We start from the raw sequence: 11,591 nt of genomic DNA on the forward strand, positions 1-11,591 counted from the left end.
CCAGCGCTAGCTGAGTGTATTACTCCGGCTTTCCAGCAGCCACTCTCCAGCAGTCCTCTGTTTACCTTCCAGCCCGTATTCACCCTTACTGTGGAATACAAAACCTGTGAACCCCAGCTTCATTCACAGTCTACCTGCGAACCCCAGCTTCATTCACAGTTTACCTGCGAACCCCAGCTTCATTCACAGCTAACCTGCGAACCCCAGCTTCATTCACAGTTTACCCGCGAACCATAGCTTCATTCACAGCTAACCTGTGCACCCCAGTTTCACTCTCAGCTTTATCCACGAATCCCACTCATACTCCAGATTACTGGTCTTAACCAGTTGTGTGCTTGTTTGTGACATTATTGTTTGGTTGCACATTATTGACTTTTATGATTTAATAAAAAACCCTCAATCTGGTACTACTGTCTAGCGCCTGTCTAGGAGTCCTCTCTCACCTCCTAAATTTCGGTACCCAACAGCCCCTACAACTGAGGCTTCCAGTTACCGACACCAGCCCTCAGTTGTGGCACCCAGAGAGAGAGACTGGAAATTGGAGGGCTGCTGTTGGAGGCTGGAGATCAGAGGACCCTGGGAGCAGCAGGCACTACTCGGACTTCCAGTAAAAGACCTCTCGGCGCAGAACCCAACTCTGGCGACCAGAGAGGCCCCTCCAGCAGCAGAGGTTGATGGAGAGATCTGACCCCAGCAGATGGGGGAACAGCATGCAACGTTGAGGGCATGGTTATGACTAAATCCAAGTTGGCTAAAGGACCTCTGACCAGCAACAAAAGGGGGAGGAGCAAGGTCAGAACATGGAACCCAACATGTACCCTCGCCACACTTCGGGCTCGGTGGCTTGATTCGCTCACTACCGGGTTACTAAAGGCAATAGTTGGTGATGTGAATAGCGAAAGTGCTAACCCACCAGTCTTGCTCCTCCCCCTGATGTCAGAAGTCCTTTAGTCCACTTGGATCTAGCATCTACCTCGGGGGCACCCCTAAACTGGATTTCTGGACCCAGAAGGACCCCAACATGGAGGACACAGCAATGACCTGCAAGGCTGAAGAGGACTCTATGAGACCCTGCGAAAACGTTGGTAGAAGACACAGAATCAGCTCCAAAGTGGTAAGGACACCCTGTTGATAGACCCTGGCAGAGGACCTAGTGAGAAGTACCCTAGTTGTGAGGAATCCTGGCTGTGGGGACCCAGTGAAAGCCTAGGTGGAAGGACTGGGAGAGGACTGCAGTAGAACCAGTAGAAACCAGACAATACAGGGGAGGTCCACAGCCAGTGCTGAGTGAGATACCCCAATTTTTTATTAACTTTTGCAACTGGTGGTGGGCATGCCTTGTGACCAGTGGGGAAGGCCTGGGGATTTTAGTAATGAGTTGTAGTTAAAATGCCTCCAATGTGAAGGACCCAAGCGATGCTGGTAGCTCAGTAGATAAAACAGAGTGCTGAGGCATTGGCCAGTGGCAGTAGATCCATCCTTGCCCCTGTCAGTTAGTTTAGTGTGGGATTGCTAGTGGTTCCTCCTGCCCTGTGATGTTGTGCTCAGAGTCAGTGCAACCCGCTCAGCAATGGAATGCAGTGCAGGGAGGCACCTGGCTGAGGAGGCAATCTCCCCGCTCTGTTACCCTGCTGTTGCTGCTGGCTGCTGCTGCCCCAGTCACACTGTATGACAGGCAGCGGCACCGGCAAGCATGGCTCTCAGTGTCAGTGCAGATCTCCGGCTTCTTCCTCCTCTCCCCTCCCCACTGCTCCTGTCATGCTTTATGACATGCAGTGGCGATGGCAGCTTCCAGCCGATCTCCGTGTAAGTACTACACACTCACCCCTCTCTCCCCTCCTGTGGACATATGTGTAAGGGTCACTACTTCTGTGAGCATTATGTGTGGCACTACTACTGTAGGTGTTAAGTGTAAGGGCTACTACTACTGTGGGCATTATGTGTGGCACTACTCCTGTGGGTGTTAAGTGTAAGAGGCACTACTACTACTCTGAGCATTATGTGTGACACTACTTATGTACCTACAAGTGCTTATTGTTGAGTGAAATTGTTACTAGGATACCTTGCTGAATTTCTCTGCATTGCTAACTATAGAAGGTCTATTGAATCTAAAGAGTGTGATTTTGAATACCTGCTAGATTAAACGGGAATGCTAAAGAAGCGTATTTTTAATGCCAAATGCTGTTAATTTTATGATACTTACAGTATCTGCTTGCTTAAAGGTGATTGTTAATAGTGTTTTCATGTAAAATGTTGTTGGTGTCATCCTACTATGATACTTACCTGCTAGCTTAATGGGAATGCCAACGGGTGGTAGTTATGTGACCGCCGGTCGGCTGACCGACAGTCACATGACCTCCTCCGTGAGCCCGACGGCTCACTATCCCGATGGTCGGCATGCCGACCAACAGGGACTATTTCCACTCGTGGGTGTCCACGACACCCATAGAGTGGGAATAGAACCCGTGGCGACCGCAGGTCGCCACCGAGCCCGCAGCGTGGCGAGCGCAGCGAGCCCGCAAGGGGCTTGCTGCACTCGCCCCTCCCCCCCGGGATCCCGGCGTCGGTATGCTGCCGGGATCCTGGCGTCGGTAAGGTGACCGGCGGTCAGGAGACCGCCGGTCACCCGTACTACACCATTGCCAACATGTGCTTTTTTATAAAGAGGGGGAAACGTTTGCTGCGCTTGTATGTAAGAATTAAAGCAGCTCTGTATAAAACTGATATGGAAGATAATTGGAAAAGCAGAGCGCTAATAAACAATGCTGAGGAGAGAGGTAAAATAAAATAAAGTAAGGTGAAGATAAAAATAAATATAAAAGTAAAAAATTTAAGTAAAATAAAGAAGAAAAAAAAATTTATAAAATAAAAAAATAATAATAAAACAAATGAAATAAATAAAAAAAACACTCTTTTTCGACAAATTGCTGTAATTCCGGTAGGGGGAAGGAGTCCTCTTGTAAAGCCTTGTACCGTCTCTTTAAACTGTCCATATGGTCTAACCTTTAAACTACAGCTTCCTGTAGTTTGAGGTTGTTGCTAGGCGCTTCTCTCGGGGCGGCTTGTACGGCTCACTGCGGCTGGTCTCCTCACAGCTTAGCATGCCGGCGGCTTCACTCTCTTCCGTGTTCAGCAAGTATCGGGTTCCCAATGCGTTTCGTGCATGCACACTTAGTCATGAGTATTCCTCCTTCCTGTGGGGGCTGTATTTTATACTGCAGTCCACAAAAAAACTTAAAAACAAACTTTATTTGGTTTGTTTAAAAACAGATTTGATTCACAGGAAGTGGTCATAAAATTGGTGGCAACCACATGGTTGTAATGGGTAAAAGTTGAAAAAATAATAAAAAATGAATAAAAATTTAAAATAAAGTAAAATAAAATAAGAGACTAAAATAAATACGAGAAAATGAAGGTAAGAAAGGCATTGTTTTGTAATATGAGCTATGAAGATTTGGACATCGGGGAGGGATAAGGATTAATCTGTTAACAGAAATGTTTTTAAATCAATATCAAGATTGAGTCCATTAGGTTTTAACATATTTAGGAGATATATCCAACGTGTTTCGTTTCTGATCAAATCTGTACTTAAATCTCCTCCTCTCCAATTTGGTGATATTTTTTGGATTCCTATAAATTTCAATGATGATGGGTCACTGTTGTGACAATTTACATAATGTTGAGAGACACTGTGTGTCTGTAATCCAGTTCTTATGTTGTATAAATGTTCGGACAATCGAATTTTTAATTTCCTTTTAGTTTGTCCTACATATTGGAGGCCACAAGGGCACTCCCAACAAATAAATTACTCCTTCAGTATTGCAAGTTATATGGTTTTTTATTTTATATGATGTGTTTGATTTATTTGATTTGAAAATATCCATTTGTGTTGTCTGTTTTTTCTTTGTTATTTTGCAAGCTCTGCATCCAAGGCAACTGAAAAAACCATTAGTTATTTTAGCTTCTGTTGTTTGTTCTAAAGGCACAAAGCTCTTAGTAAGTTCTTGTTTGAGTGTTTTCGCCCTTTTGTATATTACTCTTGGTTTCTTTGGTAATAGTGTTGAGAGGTGTTCATCCAGTCCCAGAATATGCCAGTGTTTTTGTAGTATTTTCTCAATTTCGTAATGATTACTGCTAAATTGAGTAATAAAAGTCAACTGATTATTTGTTTGGGTGGTCTTCAGTTTGCCAGCTGTTGGGATCTCGGCGCACAGTATACCAGCGCCGGAATCCCGACAGCCGGCATTCCGACACTTTTTCTCCCTCTTGGGTGTCCACGACCCCCCTGGAGGGAGAATTAATAGTGTGGAGAGCGCAGCAAACCCACAAGGGGCTCATTTGTGCTCGCCCAGCTGTCGGTATGCCGGCAGTCGGGTTTCCGGCGCCAGTATGCTGTTCGCCCGGAGTCCGGCCGCCGGCATACCCTACTACACCCGATTTGTTTGTTTGTTTTTCTCTTTATATTTTAACATAATGTCTCTGTCCATTGCTTTTATGGATGCAATTTTATTTGTTAAAATGATATCTTCGTACCCCTTCTCAATGAACTTCGCTTTTAGTGTTTCACTCTGTTTTTCAAATGTTGTTATGTCTGAACAGTTGCGGCGTAGTCTTCTAAATTGGCCACATGGAATGTTGCGTAGCCAATGATTATGATGATTACTGTTTTTAGCTAAAGCATTGTTTCCACTTACTTTTTTATGTGAGTTCGGGTTTGTGCAGAATTTAAATTTCTAAATCTAGGTAAATTACCATTTCTTTACTGTTTATGGTTGTAAATTCTAAGTTATATTTCTTATTGTTTATATATTCAGTTTATTCTTTCAAAATGTTTTCTGGTCCATCCCAAATGAATAGCAAATCATCTATGCATCTGTACCAGTATTTTTTATATGTTCTGAAAGGGTTGTTATTCCAGATTTGTTGTTCTTCCCAGTATGCTACATAAAGGTTAGTGTAACACGGTGCAAACGATGTTCCCATGGCGGTACCTTTTATTTGGTTGAAGACGTTATCGTTATGCCAGAAATAGTTATGGTGTAATATGAAGTCTACTCCATCCATCAAAAAGTTGATCTGTTCGTTTCATAAATTTGTCATAGTTGATAAAAAATACCTTGTGGCTTCACAGCCTAAATGATGATCAATACATATATATAAAGATTTTATATCACTGGTGCATAAAATTTGTTTTTCATGCCATTTTATATTTTTAATTTGTTGAAGTACGTGCATTGTGTCTTTAAGATAGCTCCTTTGTGAGCATACCAAGTCCTGTAAATATTGATCAATATATTTTGACAAATTCAATGTCAGGGAGTTAATCCCTGATACTATTGGTTGTCCTGGGGGGTTGTTTTCATTTTTATGCAGTTTTGGCAACTGATAAAAAGTTGGAATATTTGGAAATTCGATATTCAAAAAGTCAAACTCTTTTTTGTTGATAATTCCAATATGTTTTCTTTCTTCCAAAATTCCAATTAGTTCTGTTTGAAATTTTCTTGTAGGATCTTCATGTAGTTTTTTGTAGGTATCGGTATCGGATAGGAGTCTCTCTATTTCTGCTTCATATTTATCTTTATCGAGTATTACCAGTCCACCGCCTTTATCTGCTGGTTTTATAATACATGTTTTGTCTTTTTTTAGTTGGGATAATGCTTCTTTTTCATCTTTGGACAAATTGTATTTATTTTTTTCTTTTTCTGAAATATTTCTAATCTCTTCTTCAATTAATTTTTGAAAAGTCTATATATGGGGACCTTTTATATGAGAAGGGTAGAAGATAGACTTCGGTTTCAACGTTGTATGCTGATATTCTTCTGTTGTTTCATCTTTTTTTGCTTCTTCATTAGGCAATTTGCTTGAGAAATATTTTTTGATACATAATTTTCGTATAAACTTTTGTGCGTCAATATATAAACTGAACTTATCGGCTCTTGAGTGTGGGGCAAATTTAAGTCCTTTTCATAAAAGTGAGAGTTGTTCTTTCGTAAGATCTTTGCTACTTAAATTGTGGATGCCATATTTTTTTGGGTCATATTCATCTTTCTTCTTTAATTTTTTATTCTTGCCACCCCTGACACCCCTTTGCCTGGTGAATGGTTGCCTCGCATTTTCTTTTGTGGGACTTATTTCCAATCTGGTGGTTCTTCTTGTTCCCATATCTCCTCTAAAAAATCTGTATCGTACTCGTCTTCTTCCGTCTCTAGGGTTCTATTTATTTGTGACTTCCATCTGTTTAATTTTCTCTCTTCATTTTTGCATTCCACTAGTTCTATGAGATTGTTTTGAGCTTGTTCTTCTTCGGTTTCTGCCACTTGTAATCCTTTTTTAAAATAATCTTTTATTAATCTGTAAGGATTTTGTTTTGTGTACTGAAAATTTCTTGCATTGTATGGATGGTAAGTTCTTGTTTTTATTTGTACATGTGGTTTCTTTTTTTTATGAGGGGTTCTTGTTTTTTGTAATTTTCTTGATTTGTTCTCTGTGTAGAGTTTTTCCGTACTCTGGAAGGATTGTTTTGCCAATCTGATCGGTAAGGTGGTCTTGACACTTGTCGCTGTGGATTTTGATTTTGATTTCTTTTCTTGGTTCAAATCTGGTTTCAAGAATTTTAATATTCTTGTTCAGAGACTGTAAAGAGTTCTTTCTCTGACGTCCTAGTGGATGCTGGGAACTCTGTAAGGACCATGGGGAATAGAGGGGCTCCGCAGGAGACTGGGCACTCTAAAGAAAAGATTAGGTACTATCTGGTGTGCACTGGCTCCTCCCTCTATGCCCCTCCTCCAGACCTCAGTTAGAATCTGTGCCCGGCCAGAGCTGGGTGCTCCTAGTGGGCTTTCCTGAGCTTGCTAGTAAAGAAAGTATTTATTAGGTTTTTTATTTTCAGTGAGCTTCTGCTGGCAACAGACTCACTGCTACGTGGGACTAAGGGGAGAGAAGCAAACCTACCTGCTTGCAGCTAGCTTGTGCTTCTTAGGCTACTGGACACCATTAGCTCCAGAGGGTTCGAACACAGGCACCTGTCCTCGATCGTCCGTTCCCGGAGCCGCGCCGACGTCCCCCTCGCAGAGCCAGAAGAACAGAAGCTTGAAGACGACGAAATCGGCGGCTGAAGACTCCTGTCTTCATTAAGGTAGCGCACAGCACCGCAGCTGTGCGCCATTGCTCCCAGCACACTTACACACTCCGGTCACTGTAGGGAGCAGGGCGCTGGGGGGGGGGGGGGGCGCCCTAGGCTGCAATTGTAGTACCTTTTGGCATAAAAATACATATATACAGTCTCGCACTGTATATATGTAAAAAACTCTGCCATTTTTTTACACAAAAAGCGGGACAGAAGCCCGCCACTGAGGGGGCGGGGCCTTCTTCCTCAGCACACCAGCGCCATTTTTCTTCACAGCTCCGCTGGAAGCAGCTCCCCAGGCTCTCCCCTGCAGTATACAGGTACAAGACGGGTTAAAAAGAGAGAGGGGGGCACATAAATTTAGGCGCAAATAAGACTTATAAAGCAGCTATTGGGTAAATCACTTATTGTCAGTGAAAATCCCTGTGTTATATAGCACTGTGGTGTGTGCTGGCATACTCTCTCTCTGTCTCCCCAAAGGACTTTGTGGGGTCCTGTCCTCAGTCTGAGCATTCCCTGTGTGTGTGCGGTGTGTCGGTACGGCTGTGTCGACATGTTTGATGAGGAAGGTTACGTGGAGGCGGAGCAAGGGCAGATAAGTGTGGTGTCGCCCCTGTCGGGGCCGACACCTGATTGGATGGATATGTGAAGAAATAAGTAAAGCTCTGTCTCTGGTGCTCATCCCTACCTTAACTAACATCTGTAATCTCTCTCTCTCTACTGGTATTTTTCCTTCACTCTTCAAGCATGCAGTGATTACTCCCATTTTAAAAAAACAAAATTCTGACCCTAATGCTCTCTCAAACTACCGCCCTATCTCTCAGCTCCCTTGTCTCTCTAAGCTACTTGAGAGACTTGCCTACACTCGACTCACACACTTTCTTAACTCATACACTTTGTTGGACCCACTTCAGTCAGGCTTCCGTTCCCAACATTCCACAGAGACAGCACTGACTAAAGTGGTTAATGATTTGGTCACTACAAAGTCTAAAGGCCACTACTCACTACTTATTCTTCTAGATCTATCTGCTGCATTTGACACTGTAGACCACTCTCTTCTCATACAGACACTACAATCCCTAGGTCTTAAAGACACAGCCCTTTCTTGGTTCCTATCGTACCTGTCTAATCGCTCCTTCAGTGTTCGCTTCTCTGAATCTACCTCCTCTTCGCTACCTCTTTCAGTTGGAGTACCGCAAGGCTCAGTCTTGGGTCCTCTGCTTTTCTCTATCTATACCTCATCTCTTGGTAAACTAATCAGCTCTTTTGGTTTTCAGTATCATCTGTACGCAGATGATACTCAAATCTACCTATCCTCCCCTGACTTGTCCCTATCTGTACTGGACCGTGTCACTGAATGCCTTTCTGCCATCTCATCCTGGATGACATCTCGCCACCTCAAACTTAATATTTCAAAGACAGAGTTAATTATATTTCCACCGGCCAATAGTAGGTACCAACCTGATATCTCTATCACTGTTGAAAACTCGACTATCTACCCTACCCCACAAGCTCGCTGCCTAGGTGTCATCCTTGACTTTGATCTGTCCTTTGTTCCCCACATTCAATCTGTCTCAAGATCATGTTACATGCATCTAAAAAACATATCCAAAATACGACCATACCTTACACAAGACACTGCTAAAACTCTAATCCACGCTCTCATTATCTCCCGCATTGATTATTGCAATAGTCTCCTAACTGGTCTTCCCAAAACGAGACTCTCACCACTACAATCCATTCTGAATGCAGCGGCGAGGCTTATCTTCCTCGCTAGACGTTCATCGTCTGCAGATCCACTCTGTCAGTCCCTCCATTGGTTACCTGTACTCTACCGCATTCAATATAAAATACTTTTACTCACACACAAGGCCATTAACCAAACTACACCAACGTACATCACTTCGCTAATCACAAAATATCTCCCAACCCGACCTCTTCGCTCTTCACAAGACCTGCGTCTCTCATCCACACTCATTACTTGCTCCCACTCACGACTGCAGGACTTTCATCGGGCTGCACCCACTCTGTGGAATGCCCTACCACGCACAATAAGACTCTCCTCTAGTCTCCAAACCTTCAAGCGTTCCCTCAAAACTCACCTCTTTAGGCAAGCGTATCAAATTCCTGAACCACCCACATAACTTTCCTAAACCTTCCTATCAAATTACATCCACTCTGTACAGTCCACACATATCCTCACATGTCTTCTCATTCTATGCAATAGATAGCACCTTTCCTTGTGTACATATGCCTATTTCCCTATAGATTGTAAGCTTGCGAGCAGGGCTTCCTACCTCTATGACTGTTATCACCCAGTTTGTTATTGTTATTTCAAATTGTAAAGCGCAACGGAATTTGCTGCGCTATATAAGAAACTGTTAATAAATAAATAAATAAATAATGTGGAAGGTCTTAAATGACAATGTAAACTCCTTACATAAAAGGTTTGATGACGCTGCAGCCTTGGGACAGCCGGGGTCTCAGCCCGCGCCTGCCCAGGCGACTCAGAAACCGTCAGGGGCTCATAAACACCCTCTATCTCAGATGGTTGACACAGATGTCGACACGGAGTCCGACTCCAGTGTCGACGATGATGAGGCACATTTACAGTCTAAAATAACCAAGGCCATCCGATACATGATTGTTGCAATGAAAGATGTATTACACATTTCTGAGATTAACCCTGTTAATACCAAGAGGGTTTATATGTTTGGGGAGAAAAAGCAGCCAGTGACTTTTCCCCCATCTGATGAATTAAATGAATTGTGTGAAGAAGCGTGGAGTTCCCCTGATAAGAAATTAGTGATTTCTAAGAGGGTACTGATGGCGTACCCTTTCCCGCCAACGGACAGGTTATGTTGGGAAACATCCCCTAGGGTGGACAAGGCGCTGACATGCTTATCTAAAAAGGTGGCCCTGCCGTCTCAGGATACGGCCGCCCTAAAGGAGCCTGCGGATAGAAAGCAGGAAGCTATCCTGAAGTCAGTGTATACACACTCTGGTACTCTACTGAGACCTGCTATTGCTTCAGCCTGGATGTGTAGTGCTGTAGCAGCGTGGACAGATACTCTGTTAGACGACATAGATTCCCTCGACAGAGATACTGTTTTGCTAACCCTGGGCCATATCAAAGACGTCGTCTTATATATGCGGGATGCTCAGAGGGACATTTGCCTGCTGGGCTCTAGAATTAATGCTATGTCCATTTCTGCCAGGAGGGTCTTATGGACTCGGCAATGGACAGGAGATGCTGATTCTAAAAAACACATGGAGGTTTTGCCTTATAAGGGTGAGGAATTGTTTGGGGACGGTCTGTCGGACCTCGTGTCTACAGCGACAGCTGGAAAGTCGACTTTCTTGCCTCAGGTTTCCTCACAGCCTAAGAAAGCACCATATTATCAAATGCAGTCCTTTCGTTCCCAGAAAGGCAAGAGAGTCAGGGGCGCATCCTTTCCTGCCAGAGGCAGGGGTAGAGGTAAGAAGCTGCACCATGCAGCCAGTTCCCAGGAACAAAGGTCCTCCCCTGCTTCCACTAAGTCCAGCCCGTGTCGTTGGGGCTCCACAGGCGGAGCCAGGTGCGGTGGGGTCGCGTCTCCGAATATTCAGCAACCAGTGGGTTCGCTCACAGGTGGATCTCTGGGCTATACAAATTGTATCTCAGGGATACAAGCTGGAATTCGAAGCAACTCCCCCCCCGCCGTTACCTCAAATCAGCCTTGCCAGCTTCCCCCATGGAAAGGGAGGTAGTACTGGCGGCAATTCACAAGCTGTACCTCCAGCAAGTGATTATCAGGGTCCCCCTCCTTCAACAGGGAAGGGGTTACTATTCCACAATGTTTGTGGTACCGAAACCGGACGGTTCGGTGAGACCCATTCTGAATTTAAAATCCTTGAACACTTATATAAAGAAATTCAAGTTCAAAATGGAATCGCTCAGAGCGGTAATTGCAAGCCTGGAAGAGGGGGATTTTATGGTGTCGCTGGACATCAAAGATGCTTACTTGCATGTCCCCATTTACCCACCTCACCAGGAGTACCTCAGGTTTGTGGTACAGGATTGTCATTACCAGTTCCAGACGTTGCCGTTTGGCCTGTCCACGGCACCGAGAATATTTACCAAGGTAATGGCCGAAATGATGATACTCCTTCGGCAGAAGGGAGTTATAATTATCCCGTACTTGGACGATCTCCTCATAAAGGCGAGGTCCAGGGAGCAGTTGTTGATCAGCGTAGCACTCTCTCAGGAAGTGTTGCAACAGCACGGCTGGATTCTGAATGTTCCAAAGTCGCAGCTGATTCCTCCGACGCGTCTGCTTTGCCTGGGCATGATTCTGGACACAGAACAGAAGAAGGTGTTTCTCCCGGTGGAGAAGGCCCAGGAATTAGCATCTCTGGTCAGGAACCTCCTGAAACCAAAACAGGTATCGGTGCATCACTGCATGCGAGTCCTGGGAAAGATGGT

Source organism: Pseudophryne corroboree, chromosome 6 (assembly GCF_028390025.1).
Source record: "Pseudophryne corroboree isolate aPseCor3 chromosome 6, aPseCor3.hap2, whole genome shotgun sequence".
Taxonomy (NCBI): Eukaryota; Metazoa; Chordata; class Amphibia; order Anura; family Myobatrachidae; genus Pseudophryne; species Pseudophryne corroboree.